Below are 15,578 nucleotides of genomic sequence, written 5' to 3' on the forward strand. Positions count from 1 at the left end.
CTAGGACCGTTAGACCCTGCTTGAGTCAGAGTGAGCACTATGATGATTTTTTTCTTGCTTCTCTCATTTTGTAACTTCAAAACTCAAAGAGTTCTTGACTTCACACATTTGTTCTTTATTTTTCATTGTTTTCGGATTCTCTCCTGTCTGAGCTCCCTTCTTGTTTCTTTAACTTGTTTTGACTACACATGGGAGAGAACTTTCAGATTGATGTGGTTCATCACAGCCCAGTGCCATGTCATGAAGCATTCCAGACACTGATTTTGACACAACAAAGGCCATGGGATAGTGTGTTTGTAAGGAACCGCTGACAGCTTGGGAGTCAGTGGACAGTATGTCCACAGCATCATGCACAGCGTTATAAACACTTGGGAGGTGATACAGTTATTGGATAAGGTGAGCCAAATTATGGCTTTCATGATGCACTGTGAAGTGTTGGACCAAAACTCCAAAGGGCGTGTGTGTGTGTGTGTGTGTGTGTTTTGCAGAAAGTATAGGTGGAGGAGAGCAGAGAAACAGAAACAAAGCGTAAGATGATCAAGATGAACTCCATAGAAAGGGAAAATCATCTTGGCAAGCATAGAGAGTTTGGAGATCCCATTTCCATTGCAGTATAATTTCTGTAATTATACCTATGTGGGCTATAAATATACCCATAAGCAATAGCGAGTAACTATGAAGAACCATAACCAAACTGTGTTCAAAAGCCAGCCTCACATTTACTGGTAAGTGGCCTTAGAAGGGTTAACCACGAGAAAGCCTCAGTTCCAGCATCTGTAAAATGGGGATAATAATAGCACCCACCCCATAGAGTTGTTCAAGCAGTAGCCACGATAATAGATGTAAAAGCATATGCAAACATAGTCAGAGATCAGTAATTACTAAATTGTTATAACACTATACTATATTTTAGTAATTTTATCTTCTTGTTAATGAATACTTGGAAATGCCTCGTATGGTAATTATTTTAAACTTTTTTTTTTCGATTACACTTTTAGTCCATTAAAATAGATCCCTTTCACGGCAGATCTCTACTTCTGATTCTATGTTAGGTCAATTCTCACGATTGCTAAACACAATATACTTCTCCAAGAAAATCAGAACCTTTTACAGGTCAGGTGTTATAAAATAAATATCATTTTTAGAATCAAATGAAACTCAAGAAATAAAATAATATCCATTAGTTTTTAAAGTCATTTTTGAAAGATCTAAATGGAGGATAGATTACTGCTTGGTTTTAATAAAAGTTCAGTTTGGAGAAAGTATTTGATGTACAAAACTATTAAGTGATTTTAATCGGGGCGGCGCGTGGGGCTCAAAGGAGTAGGGCGCTGGCCCCATATACCAGAGGTGGTGGGTTCAAACCCAGCCCCAGCCAAAAAAACTGCAAAAAAAAAAAAAAAGGATTTTAATCATGAATATAGGTTTTCCAAGAATTCTGAAGATTTTTTTTAGCATTAGCATTACCCACTTATGAAGTATGAATTCATATTCCTTGTTTTGTTTTTTTATTGTACAATTCTTATTATATTTGGAGATGAAATTAAGAAGAATTGGTGTTTTTGCTTATGTTTGTAGTCCTTCACAAATGCTCTTATGTGTTATAGATATTCTATAAATATTTTTGAATAAATGAATTGTATTTGCTCATAAAAATAGAATGCATTTTTATAGGAATAGTTTAAAAATAAGCCAAGTAATTGGCACTTCCTATCATCCCATTTTTTTTCTCAGATTTGGTTGTTTATTATTATTACAGTTTATCAACTTTGAGATAATGAACAAATGAACATATCTTAATTAGGATATTATTCATGTGAGACGAAATCTGTAAAGTGCAGAAAATGTAGAATTTTACCTGAGATTACATCACCTTTGGATTACATAAACAAATTTAGGTAAAATGAGGATGAAAATGAGAATATTTCCGGGGTCAGAGACTATTTACCTTTTTTTCGTAAGCTTTTCTGTTTGCCTTAGTTTCCTCCCCCAAATTTCTGTTTTGGATGTCAGGTAACACCAATGATGTCTACCCAGTTTGTACATCATAGAGAATTGCAACTACTTGAAATTATCCTTGTGCTTTTGAATAACGCCCCTCTAGTCTGCACCTTGCATTTCAGATTTGTTTTCTAACCCTGTTTTAATGCCTGGATAAAGACTGCTCAGCGCAAGGAATACTTGCAGAGTGGACTTCCCTATGGTAAAACAGCATGGACAGCTCCCAACACTACAATCAAGGATGCCTCTAAAAGCTTTAATTTAAAAAAAAATAATAATAATAATAAGTCTGCATGAAGACGATGGAGCCCTCTAAGGCACATGGGCTTAGAGAATTATTCCCATCTGCAACCCCCCCCCCACTTAGTAGCCCTTTCCAGGGTTATGATTACTGGAAAATGCCTGTTAATCACCAGAATTTTTTTTTTTGACTGCAGCTGCTTCAGTCAGACTACTAATCTATTAAATAACTTCGTCTCCAGTTTAAAATTTGCATTGTACACTGTATAGAATAAATTTTCTTTGTAATTCAGATCATCGGAGAAAAACTTCCTGATATGATTTATAGAAGCGCGTTTGTTTTTCTGTATGGACCGCTATTGCTATTGAGACAACTTTATTGTGGTTGATCGGCATAAAACAAAGTATAGTAGTACTATTGAGTGCAAGCAGTATTTACAGTAGTCACATTTGCAGACTATTTGAATTGTGGCATCTTTGGCACATGGTAATAAAAAGCCCACATAATTTGAGAACTTACCCTAGATTTTTAAAATTAGACTTGAACCTGAAAGGGTTTTTAGAAGTTTAGTTTTCTTGTAGCAGACTGTGGTGGAGTGGTTTGGCCTCTTTATCTGCCCTAATGCTCATTATATTTGCTGTAACTTGAAGAAATATCCAAAACCTGAGTCAGTATTTAGTGCTGAGAGAGGACAAAACAGCTCTAATTTACAAAGGATTCTTAAAAACACATTCTTATATGTAAAATTGACAGGCTACAAGAGGTGGTTGGACGATGTTCATCATGTTGGAAAGAATGTTTCAATTAAAGTTGGACACTTTCTCTTCCAGGTCTTTTTTTCTCCATTTTTTATTTGCTGTGCCAAGGTATCCATGTGCGCTTTCCACTGTCATCTGGCTGGCTCCCAGCAGATGCACACAGTCTGTTCAGCTGTCACTAACAGGGTTTGGTTTATGAAAAGAATGTGTCAGAACATGCCACTATAGTCACTTTTACAGGTTTTTTTTTTAAGAGTAACTGAGAATATATGCATTGCCCTAGTTTTATTGTACTCAGCCCTTAAGAGATTTCTAAGAAACTTTTATTATAATCATAGACCAAAAGCTTTCTTCCAAACATTTTAATCAGATATTTACCATTAAAAAGGAAATTGTTAAAGTTCACAAATGTCTTTAATGATGAAATGTGTTATATTTAAATCTAAGAGTAGATTTTAATAGGAACATTTTTGATAAATTTATGAAATTTACTATTACAAAAATTCACTGCATAATCTTTAAATACATATCTGCACTCATCTGAGAGGAAACCTATTTTCTTACTCAGATCAAAGCATTGTTGGATAAACTATTGTGACAGAATATTTATGCCGAGTATGATCGTAAGTACCAGTTATTTCACCTGATAGATAACATTGATTTCCTTAAGTCTTTGTCACCATTAAAAATAAACCCAAATAGTAGAAATACTTGATAAACTATACTTTGACAAAAGAATGTGACATTTTACTTTTTAGCTGTTCATGTTTTAAAGACTTAACATGTAAAAGCTTCCGAAATTAAATTTTTTGTTCATTAAGTTTTCTCTATTCTTACCAACTCTTCTTAATAATAAAAATTTTAGTTTTTTGCCTTCTTCATACAAAGCAATTTTAGGGGGAGGGGATTTACATGAATAAAAAATTGAGCACTGGAAGTTGCATTAGTTCCAGAATTAGTACGCTTAATAAGTTAGCAGAATGTGAAGGCATAGGTATGTGTGATCATTGTACACTACATGTAGGTAGATACATTGACATTTTGTGTACAGTTCTTGGTGTTTAAATATCTCAGAATTGAAAACTTTCAAAGGCACTGAAGTTATAATTTTAGTTTTTAAAATAATTTTTGTCTTGGAGCAGCCAAAATTTGGGAAAATTAAACATTTTTTAATCGTTACAATTCACATGTGCTAAAAATGCAGATTTATAAACTTTATTAATGTAACAATGTATATAGATTAAGCATTAATTTAATATATTTTATATGAAAAAACTGGATTTCTATGTGGAGAAAATTTATGAAATACATTTATGGCATAGTGTATGTCCGAAATTTTTCTGATTATGAAAGTGATACAGTGTCACATAGACAACTCAAGCCGTATAAATGAAGATTGTGTTTTAAACAACTCCACATTTTAGCAAGAAAATAATTTACAGTTGGAACTCATTGGCACTGTTGTCATATAGATGAGTTGCTTGTGTTATTTTTCTGGAGTTATGCCATGTGATCATTATAGTACATTTTGTTAATTCCTAAAGCAAAAGGAATCTTTGTTCATTATACTTCAAATACCATGATATATACATGCCTATTGTTAAGTTGATTTTGTCATATTTTTGATGATGTGAAGACAGACACAGACTTAAGATGAGCTATGAAGGACAGTTCTGGAGTTCACCTTTTCCTGCCACCATTTTCATTTGTCTAGGATATTACACATCAGGTAGCTTTACCTTTTAACTAATCTGTAGGCGTTCAAATTGCTTAGTTTTGGGTAATCCTGAAATTTTGCTTCTGGCATAAAAGGCCAAGAACCACAAGTGGTAAACTAATAGGAATGTTGGGGAGGAATCCCATGTGATGCTGTAGCCTCATTGTCTTCTCCTCAAAGTAGTGAGGCTGGGGCAGAATTATAGTGTTTTACAAGAGGGTAGGCTTAGCCTTGCTAACACCACCACAGGACTTGAAGAACTACCAGAATCTTTTATTTTGCTACAAGTTAAATTTATATATTTGAAGACAAAACTTCAGATGCAAACTTATATTTACTTATCCTGAGTTACTAATCCTTAAAATCCTTTATTTATTACTCAAAGTGTAAATACAATTCTAAATTTCCTTGGGAAAGAAAAAGACTTCTTTGTAGCAGATTCACCGAACTTGAATGTTGACAAATGTGCTTATTAGCCTTTTGAAATACTTCTAAATGCCAAATCTTCTTAAAAGGTAGGTTCTTTTATTCAGTAATGCCTTGTAGGGAAGAAATCAGATTTTTCAGACTTTTCCCCTCCTGTTTTTATTTTTAAAAATTAAAGGAAGAGTAATTTTGAACCACGAAATTTTCCTGGTTCTCCAGGATCTGAACTTTGGAGCCATTTTGTCTCAGAAATACTTGGTAAAGTTTCTGCAGTTGTCTTGATTTCCAGCACAGGGGGTACCACCCTCCTTTGTGGTTGGGAGGTAATTCTTTCTTTGCCTTTGCTTAGTCATAGGTCTTTTTAGAGCAAAGACAGAGTATTTTTGTGACACTGTCCCCAAAATATATATTATTCATAGACTAAGAAACCCATCAAAGAGTCTCGCTGCAGTCGTAATGATAGGTTGGACTGCAGTGACCAGAAGGCTCTCCGCTCAGCTTTCTTGTAGGGAATTTAAAGACAGTCGTATCCTTTTTCCATCTGCATTGACATATGTTGACCAGTTGGTTTTCAATTCTTGCAGGGTTGGTGGTTGAAAGGAGGTCTGATCTTCTATAAATATAATTGATACTTTCAACTATGACTTAGGAATTCCACTTTTACTTTTCTTCAGCACTACTACTCAAGATATCTCTAATAACATTTATGATATGTGTTTAAAACAATCTTGCATTATTAATTTGAAAGTATTACTAATTATAATGAAATTTAGACAGTAAAAATCACAGCCAACATTTTTTTTTTTTTGCGGGCTGACTGCATATTTGGGCACCGTTCAGAGGGCTTGCAGCTTTCCACGCATTAACTTATTCCTCATGAGTTAACGAGGTAGATAGTGTTACTATCTTCATTTTACAGATGAAGAAACTGAGATAAAATTTTAAAAGGAACTTGCCCCTTAGTTAATGGCAGAGCTAGACCCTCAACCCAGAGATAGTATCTTGATACTAGTATCCAGGTATCAAGGATAGATAGTATCTATCCTTCTATGTATTTAGCCAGAATCGCATCACTTAGATAAGAAAAGAGAAAGACTCAACTATTAAATCTGTTTTGTTTTTTTTTTTTGAGACAGAGTCTCACCCTGTCTCCCTGGGTAGAGTTCTGTGAGAGTCTGACCCTGTCTCCCTGGGTAGAGTTCTGTGACATCATAGCTCACTGCAACCTCAAGCTCTTGGGCTCAAGGGGTCCTCATTCCTAAGCTTCCCCAACAGCTGGGACTATAGATGCCTGCCACAACGCCCAACTAATTTCTCTCTCTCTCTCTTTTTTTTTTTTTAGTACACACGGGGTCCTCATGCTCATGCTCAGGCTGGTCTGGAACTCCTGAGCTCCAATAGTCCACCTGCCTCAGCCTCCCAGAGTGCTGGGATTACAGGTGTGAGCTGCCTCACCCAGCCTTAATTCTGCATGGCATCTTGAGGAAAATATTCAATAATCCTGGAATGACGTTATGACTGTGTTTGTGTGGTTTTTAAAGAGAAATGAACTAATCATTGGTTTGTGATATAGTTCTACATTGTTATGTGAAATGAAACAGTATATTTTATTGTTTGCTAGATCGTCTTTTCACAAGCACCAGATTTATATTTAGTATTGGTTTAAGTTCTTATTACTATTTGTTTTTTTTTTTTTTATTGTTGGGGATTCATTGAGGGTACAATAAGCCAGGTTACATTGATTGCAATTGTTAGGCAAAGTCCCTCTTGCAATCATGTCTTGCCCCCACAAAGTGTGACACACACCAAGGCCCCACCCCCCTCCCTTCATCCCTCTTTCTACTTTGTGAAAATACATTTTTTCCAGTTACAATATTAGCTTGAAGTGGAATGTGAGGATCTACTTTTATGTCATCTTGTCTAGTGACTTCCACTTTGCTATTCATTCTTTTTTTTTTTTTTTCTTTTTTGCAGTTTTTGGCTGGGGCTGGGTTTGAACCCGCCACCGCCGGCATGTGGGGCCGGCGCCCTACTCCATTGAGCGAAAGGCACTGCTCTGCTATTCATTCTTTAAGCTGTTTTAACTTTTGTAACCTTCACTTGCAAGAATCATCGTAATTTATAGTTTTCACTTATGAATGTGAACCGTATGACAGAATCGATACGTGAACATTATGAAGATTTCAAGAATTATTTAGCTAATTTAATTAGTGCAGTTGGGTATTCTGGAGAATTTTAATTCAAGCATACCCTTTAACTTTTTTTTCGTATTTAAAAAAGAAAATAAGGATGGCGCCTGTGGCTCAAGGAGTAGGGCGCTGGCCCCATATGCCGTGGGTAGTCGGTTCAAGCCCAGCCCCGGCCAAAAACCGCAAAAAAATAAAAAAGAAGAAAAAATAAAATAAATGAAAAAATCTTAAAGTCAGAGATAGATGTGAAATAAGTACTGATTATCTGAAAACTAGGAAATATTATATATCAAGTTTATTTATGAAATGCATGACTTTAAACTTTTAACTGAATGTTTCTGGGTTCAGTAAAAGGCCTTTTGAAGAAAGAAAAGGATCATTTTTAGAATTTTTACCATGACAAACAATATGAACTTTCTTCCTCTAATAAACAGGTTCCTTGTTTTTTCATAAAAGTATTGCCATATTCTTGACTATAAGTGAGGACAGATGGGCTGGCCAGAGGTCAAATGGGGCTCAGATATTTCTGAATTACCAAATGTACAGGCTTTGGACTTCAGAATTAGTAGCTACCCTATCTTTAATGTCATGGATTCCTTGCTAAATCTGCATAGTTTGTATTAATAACTACATTTGATTCTGCTTTGTTTCGCTATGAAATGTTTGTTTGGATTACCATGTAAACACCCAAATAATCTATGGCCTCTATATTTAAAATGCTTTTATTAGAATTGTGACTTGAAGATTTGGGAACTCTGTGTTATTTGGAATTAATTGGCTACAGTGAACAACAGCCTTCTCATCACTCATAGTGTCCACTTTCAGGGGGAGTTCCTTGCGGTTTTGCAATATTAAGCACCACTGATAGTGCTTGGTGTCCACTGATCTCTTCTAACACAAGGACTGGGCCAGTTACATCACCTTCTAATGCGATTTTTGACTAGCGTTATTTAAATTCCCTCCCTTTGGAACCTGTTGACCGTGAAGCACACTCTTAAGACTCCATAAAGCACCAGATTTATATTTAGTATTGGTTTAAGTTCTAATTATAGGGCAATAAAGATTCGCTATAAAGGCCTGGATTGCCCCAAGACTGAGGAGCAAGTCATAGCTGCTGGCTGATTCTGTGGGAGATAATTACATAAAGCTAGTAGTGATGTTTCCAGTAGAGGATTTTGATATAGCTAATATTATATTTTGAAAGCCTTTTCAAAAAAATTAATCATCCAAGGACTAAAATCAACTAACAATTTCTAGCAAACAGAAGCCATTCAGAAACTATGAGCCGTAATTGCTCTTGTGTGTATGTTAAGTGACAAGGTTGTAGGTAGAAAACATTCCTTTTCCTTCATGCAGTTAGTTGAGATCAGTGGTTCTCAATCCTGGCTATACCAAGCATGCCCAGGTTGCTCCTCCAGATTCAGAATTAATTTGGTTCTCAGTATTGCAGTTTCTCAAAGCCTGGGTGCCTTTAATGATTAAAAACCACTTTTTAAAAGAAGATAAATACAAATATTTTTCTTTTTTAATTTTTAAATGATAAATAATAGTCTGTGTGCAGTGGCTCACTCCTGTAATCCTAGCCTCTGGGAGGCTGAGGAGGGTGGATTGTTTGAGCTCAGGAGATCCAGGCCAGCCTGAGCAAGAGTGAGACCCTGTCTCTGCTAAAAACAGAAAAACTAGCTGAGTGTTGTGGTGGGCTCCTGTAGTCCCAGCAATTCCTGAGGCTGACACGAGGGGATCTCTTGAGCCCAAGAGTTTGAAGTTGCTGTGAGCTGTGATGCCATGGCACTTTATTCAGGGTAACAGGGGTAAGATTCTGTCTCAAAAAAAAACAAACAAAAAGACAACGTGATGAATAGTTTACAGCATGATGTTTTAATACATGTACACTTTGTGGCATGATCCAGTCAGGCTGATTAGCATAACCTTCACCTCATATATTTATCATTTCTTTGTAGTGAGAACATTCGGTGCACAATGGAATACTATTTAGCCCTAAAAAAAGAAAACCAGGAAATTGTGACATTTGTGAAAATGCAGATGAACCTAGAGGACATTATGTTAAGAGAAATAAGCTGGGCACGGGGTGAAACACTGTAATCTCATTCTTACCAAGAGTCTAAAAAAGTTGAACTTATAGAAGGAGAAAGTAGAAAGGCGATTAGTGGGGGCTGGGAGGGAAGAGTGCGCAGGGCACGGCGAGACACAGGTCAGGAACAGAGTTACAGTTAGACACCTTCTGTGGCACTGTAGTCAATGTGTTGTATATGTCAAAATAGTGAATCGTAGGCAGCACTTGTGGCTCAAAGGAGTAGGGCACCAGCCCCATATGCGGAGGTGATGGGTTCAAACCCAGCTCCGGCCAAAAACTGCAAAAAAAAAACAAAACAAAACAAAAAAGTGAATCTTAAATTTAGGCACACAACTCCACGTGTTCTGAAAGTTAGAAGAATAAGTAAGTCAGCGCTCTCAACCTGGAGGTCATGACCCCCTTGTAACAATGAAAATACATCACGGCATTAGGAAGGTTGAGAACCACGAGGCTTAAGTGTACAACTTGAAAGCCGCCTTAGGATGTGCCTGTAATTGCCTACCACTATTTTGTACCACATTCCCTTGGACATGGGCTATGAATTCATCAATCAATCAGTTGCTTCTCTCACTAAGTGCTTAGTGGGGAGTATTTAATTAGTAATACAAGGGTTTTATAGACTGTGCTCTTGAGGAATTCAGTCTTCTGAGGGACAGGGATATGCCAAGTGCAATTGTAAGTACAGCGTGATGAGCTCTAGATGGCTGGGACATGAAGGTGAATCAGGTGTCAGAAGGTTCAGCTCCTTCTAGAGATGACTGGTCAGGTCAGTCAGTCTTCAGTAGAGGAAAGGACACCAAAGGTGAGTCCTGAATGTATCAAATCCTGGCAGCGTTCTAGAATAGGGAATTTTTTCACCTAGTCTCCTTTCTGAAAGCACAACAGATTTTCATATGGCCTACTGTATTCTCAGCTTAGTTGGTTTTTTTGTTTTGTTTTGTTTTGTTTTAATTTGGAAAAGCTTCCCAGTCCTTACCCAGGCCTTTAGGTCCTCTTAAAATTCGGGGCAGCTAGTGAAGTTGTGAAGATGGTCCAGAAGTAGGAAGAGGCGATCTAATCCCCTTTCCATTCCCTGACATGCCACAGAAACCTCACTGTTGTGGGTCGGAGTTAACTGCAAGGACGTGCCCCTCCTCTTGACCCCCTCCCCTCCCACTCCCACTCCGTTTCCTAGACACAGCTGAGAGGAAGCATGGCCTGATCCCGGCCCTCCCCTGCAATCCACTGTTTTGACAAGGGATATGGAACGAGCTAGGAGAGACGGCTGATGGGGAGCTGCCCCGAGAACACTTAATGGTGTGGTCTCTTACAAAAATTTGCTAAAAAAAGGCTTTCGGTGGGTATTTCTGTTTCTTTAAAAAAGCAAAAATTTAAAAAGCACTTGAGGAGTATCTTTCTGTTAGGAAAGAATCTCGTTTATTTTAAAAGATCTCTGTTCAAGGTACCTTCATAGATGGGAACAGGTCTCTAAGACCTAGCAAACTATGTGGTCTTCTAAGAGGACTTTGAGAAATGGTATTAAGCCAAAGAAACATACAAAATGCGTACACATTGATCAGTGTGTGTGTACATATGTATATGCAAAGACAAAAATGGCGAGACATAACAATAAAATTAAAATGCTAGTTCCACAAGTTACATAGAAAAATATTTTGTTATTTCACAGGAAGCCCCCACTGTAAAATGAACTACACCTGGTTTTATGTAAGGAGGAAAGGAGGATGTATGGTGCTGGTCCTTGTTATATAATGGAACAAAATTGCAACTCTGTAAAGAACCCTTTGGTTCCAGCTGCTGGATAATGTTACATCTCCAAACTAGATTCTTCATGAAAATAAGCCCTGTTCCTTCTGGGGAGCAAGGTGGGAGGATGGCACTGCTTGGTAATACCATGTCCCAGTGACTGGAGTAGAGAAATAAATTAGTTATGAAAGACTGAGAACTTTTGTCTAATGAGGTGAATTTTTTGAAAGTCGTAAAATGTAGTGAATTTGATCTCAAATAGATAATACATTAACATCACACGTGCAATTAGAAAATTATCACCTTGAGTAAATTAAAGTATACAGCATTGAATTCAATTAGCATGTTATTAGAGATTTACAAGTCCATAAATATCATAAGGTGAGATTTATATTTTTAAAATACAACTGGAAACTCTCCAAAGATTCAGTATAATCCAGGTAAAAACAAGCCCTTGAAACCCCCTACTACTGTTCCTGCATAAAAGAGGCATATTTTCCAGTGCTGTCTTATCACAGAAAGGCAGAGCTTCGTATGATTGTAATTTATAAATCTACGTAGAGTCAGTGAGACTATCCAGGTGAGTTTTTTCTCTCACATCATGGAATAGGTGAGAAGCCTTTTTAGGTCAATCAGCTCATAAATGGATAGACTACGCAAAAACGTAACTGGATCCCAGTCAGGGGCTTGCGTTTCTAAGACTGTCATCCAGTGAATTTTGGATCTGGCTTCACATTTGAATCTCGTGGAGAGCTTTATAAAAACAATGCCAGCATCTAGGTCCAGTAATTCTGATTTCATTGATCTGGGATGGGTCTAGTTATCAGTGTTTTTAAAAAACTGAAGTGTTTCAAATGTATAGTCAGGGTTAAAAACTACTGCTAATGGAACATCCAAAACCTCTAAAGCTTGGAATAACCTGTGAGCGCTAAGGTGGAGTAAATACAGAGCATTAGTATCATTTCTCTTCTAAGGATATGATTGAGAAAAAATAAATTGATTTCTTAAGTTATAACGGGAAAATTATGTCTTCCATAGAATCCTTCCTTTTTCCATTTATGAGACCAGCTGCATCATTCCAGTTCCTGCATTATTGGCATTTCTAAAGATTAAGTAACAGAGGAAGTGATGAACTTTATAAATAGACTGCCTGAAATATTTGGCATCAGGGGTCAAGATGTAGGCGAAGCTGAAAAAAGACTTTAGTTTGGGTATTAGCCAGAGGCCAACAGTTGGTAAATTCCCTAAATTTCTTTAAGAAAGGGAATAGTAAGAATCTCTTGAAGAACGTAATTTTTTTTTTCCTCCAATATGTAGTCATTGAAACCCAGAGGGGGGAAAATGTACCTTTCGAGCCAAAATTAGGTCATGCCAACCGCAGCCAATTGGAAGCTCTGCTTAAACTGTAGTCTTGCAGGATTGCTGTGGATCATCTTAATGTTACTCACATGGTGGGGCCAGCGCTTCCAGACCACGGCTGCCCAGCTTGCCAGAGCAGGCTGACTCTGGGTGGGACTGCCCCGGTTGGGCTGCAGTAGGGACACAGACGTGACCTGAGATTGTGCCTGAGAGGTACGCTCTGGAGTATAGCATGATTTTTTAAGGTGAAAAAAATTTACAAATTTGAATTAATGAAATAACAAAAACGTATTTTGTTTTATGATTTTAGGGAGGGGAAATGTTAAGGGAAACAGGGAATGCAGAAATCCAGCACGATGACCAGCAGACACAGCTTCCTGCTATTTCAGGCCAGGTTGTGCAAAGAGGTACCTTACCATTTAAAAAAAGGAAGTAAAGCCTACAAAGTAACAGTTCCATTCCTTTATCCGCCTGTCCACATTAGAAGTGGCAGGCTTTTTCTTTTTCCAGACTTAGGAAATGTGGAAGAAAACTAGAAGGTGCTTCATTCATTTCTCTGGCACTTCCCATCGTTATTAGAATGTTGAACCTGCTGGAAAACGCAGTATATTTCCATTATATAAAAGAAACTCTTGTCCTTTCATTGGTATTTCCAGTCATTATGAGAATGCTGAATTGGCCATAAAAATGTTAACTTATTTCCATTACATAAAGGAAATTTATACTCTTTCCTACTTGCAGAACGTATTTAATAAAATGATAAGACCTGTAGGGGTTAAGAAAATTTATCATGGAGTGCCCTACAGAATTTTATGACGTTGTGTAAGGAAAATAGGAATGTCTCATACAGTATCTCATATGTTTATTCTGTTCTTGAAATAGACTGAAATATATGTTTTTTCTGAACACTGCTGAATTCGCCTCTGCAAAAAAAAAAGAAAATTAATAAAATCTCAAATTTTTGGACTTGTTCCTAAATGAGCATATACATTTGCAGCTGAGACCCTTGGTGCCATTAGCTTTTACATATGTGATATCTGCAAAGAGAAGTTTTTTTCTCTTTGTAAGCAGCTTCCCAATGTGTACAATTAATATATATGTGTATTTTTTTTTTTTTTTTTTTGCAGTTTTTGGCCGGGGCTGGGTTTGAACACCACCTCCGGCATATGGGGCTGGCACCCTACTCCTTTGAGCCACAGGCGCCACCCACAATTAATAAATTTTATCAGTCTAGTTTCTAAAATATTGGCTTCTCTTAGGATGAGGTAGCAGTGTAGAAATATTCTGTCAGTTATGAACTGAACTGGGATATTGAAAACTTTAAGTGCTTTCCTTCTATTGTAGAACACTGCATTCTTCCAGTAGTTGGTACAGGAACTTTCATGTGTTAAATGCATTCTCCTTGATTTTTCTAGCATGCTAGTTCTACATTCTTGATAACACAAAAATAAAAGGCACACTCTGTCCTATGTGAGGACGCTTGAGTTGAGTCTTCACCAAGTCTCTTGAATGTGTCTTATTTTATGTCTTACTTTTTGAGTACAGACTTTGATGTAACCGGGTATACCCAAGAAACTTCAATTTGCAAATAATTTGCATCTCAAAAGTCTTTTAAAATAAATGTTGGAAAATTCAGAATTTATTGTTCACGGAAACAGTTTTTTAAATGGTGGTCAGCTTCTCACATGAGCCTACAAACTTATTTGAATAGTCCAGTTCAACTAAAAATTTTAAAAATAATGGGAAGCTCTACAAATGTTGTAATACAAGCAACAATGCTATTGTTCAAGTTGGCCTTAACCAGTAATTAGCCAAAGCACTGTACGTGACTAGGCAGATGGAGTTTTTGTGAAAGTAATGAAAACAAAATCATTCAGGTCGGTCACGAGGGGCTGTGCATATGGATGAAAGTGGAGGGAAGATGGAGCAGGGTCCTGACTTTCTGGAGTAGTGGAGATTTTTACATTGAGTTGATTTGAATTAGCTATTCCCACTATGGACTTCACTATCAAGAAATGCCAACATTTGTTAATAGTAAGTTAATAGGAAGAGAATAATTTGTTGACTATTTTTGTGAGTCAAAGAAACAATACTTTCTGCATTAAACTCACTGAGATTTTGTTAGTGGTGTTTTGTTAACCTCATCATTTTTAAAACCCTGTTTTGAGATTTTTCTCTGCACCATCTAGACTTGAACCCTAACTTGAGCACACTTTGCAGGAAACCTGAAGGGAGGGAATAGAAATCTGTGCGCCATGAAGAGCATTACTTTCTTCACTGCCTTTTATATTGCTCTGCTCATCAACTCAACCTGGTATTTTATTCTTTGTGTTAGAAAAAGAATCTCTGAAGAGTTAAGGAAAAGATACCCCAAATTATTAAAATGAATATATCATTTTATTGCTGTAAAATATGTAGTACTGTCCAAAAACTGTAATAATGTTTTTCTTTTAAAAAATGAATTAATTTGTTTTGGAGATAAAAATATCTTCAGATTATTAAAGAAAATAAACTTGAATATGGGATACATTTTTAAATGCTCATTTAATATTCTATACAGCATTTGATAATAGTCTTTCAGATTCCCACATTTAGTAACAGCAGTTGACAAATAAACTGTAAATGTGAGAAAAGGTTACAAAGCTGCTTTTTAAATTTGTGTTTGTTCTTCAGGTTTCTTCAGCAAGGACAGCATTAGTCTCACACCCTTCCGGGTGCCTCCCACCCTGCTCGGCTTCTTTCCTGGGCATAGAACCACTATGGGGAGTAACAGACACACAAGCTATTCTAGAATGGGTCAGTTCATTCACAGAAATACTAAAATTAGAATAAATGTCAGTTCCCAGAAACACAAAAGTAAAACCTTAAAAGACTGTACTGAAGACGGTTGTGAGTCGTTGTGGTCCTTTTTTCATATCACAGTAGAAAGAATGTCAACTTTTGTAAATACAGTTCTCAAGGACTGCGTGAAATATAAGTATAATATCATTGTAAAATGGAAATACTGTACAAAGGTAAATTATTCTGAATCCATATCCGATCGTGAACA

General features: G+C 36.7%; 1 protein-coding gene across 13 annotated transcripts in view; it reads left to right on the forward strand.

The window, feature by feature from the left end:
• Positions 1 to 15,578, forward strand: part of MEF2C (myocyte enhancer factor 2C) — a 172,302-nt gene that overhangs the window by 30,344 nt on the left and 126,380 nt on the right. Inside the window, exon 3 of one of the 13 annotated variants that reach the window (XM_053586760.1) lies at positions 6,486 to 6,582. The exons of the other annotated variants lie outside the window; for them this stretch is intronic. The gene's annotated coding sequence lies outside the window, so the exon portion shown is untranslated. The remainder of the gene's footprint in view (positions 1 to 6,485; positions 6,583 to 15,578) is intronic. 13 annotated transcript variants of the gene reach the window in all.

The sequence above is a fragment of the Nycticebus coucang genome, chromosome 1 (genome assembly GCF_027406575.1).
Source record: "Nycticebus coucang isolate mNycCou1 chromosome 1, mNycCou1.pri, whole genome shotgun sequence".
NCBI classification, from domain to species: domain Eukaryota; kingdom Metazoa; phylum Chordata; class Mammalia; order Primates; family Lorisidae; genus Nycticebus; species Nycticebus coucang.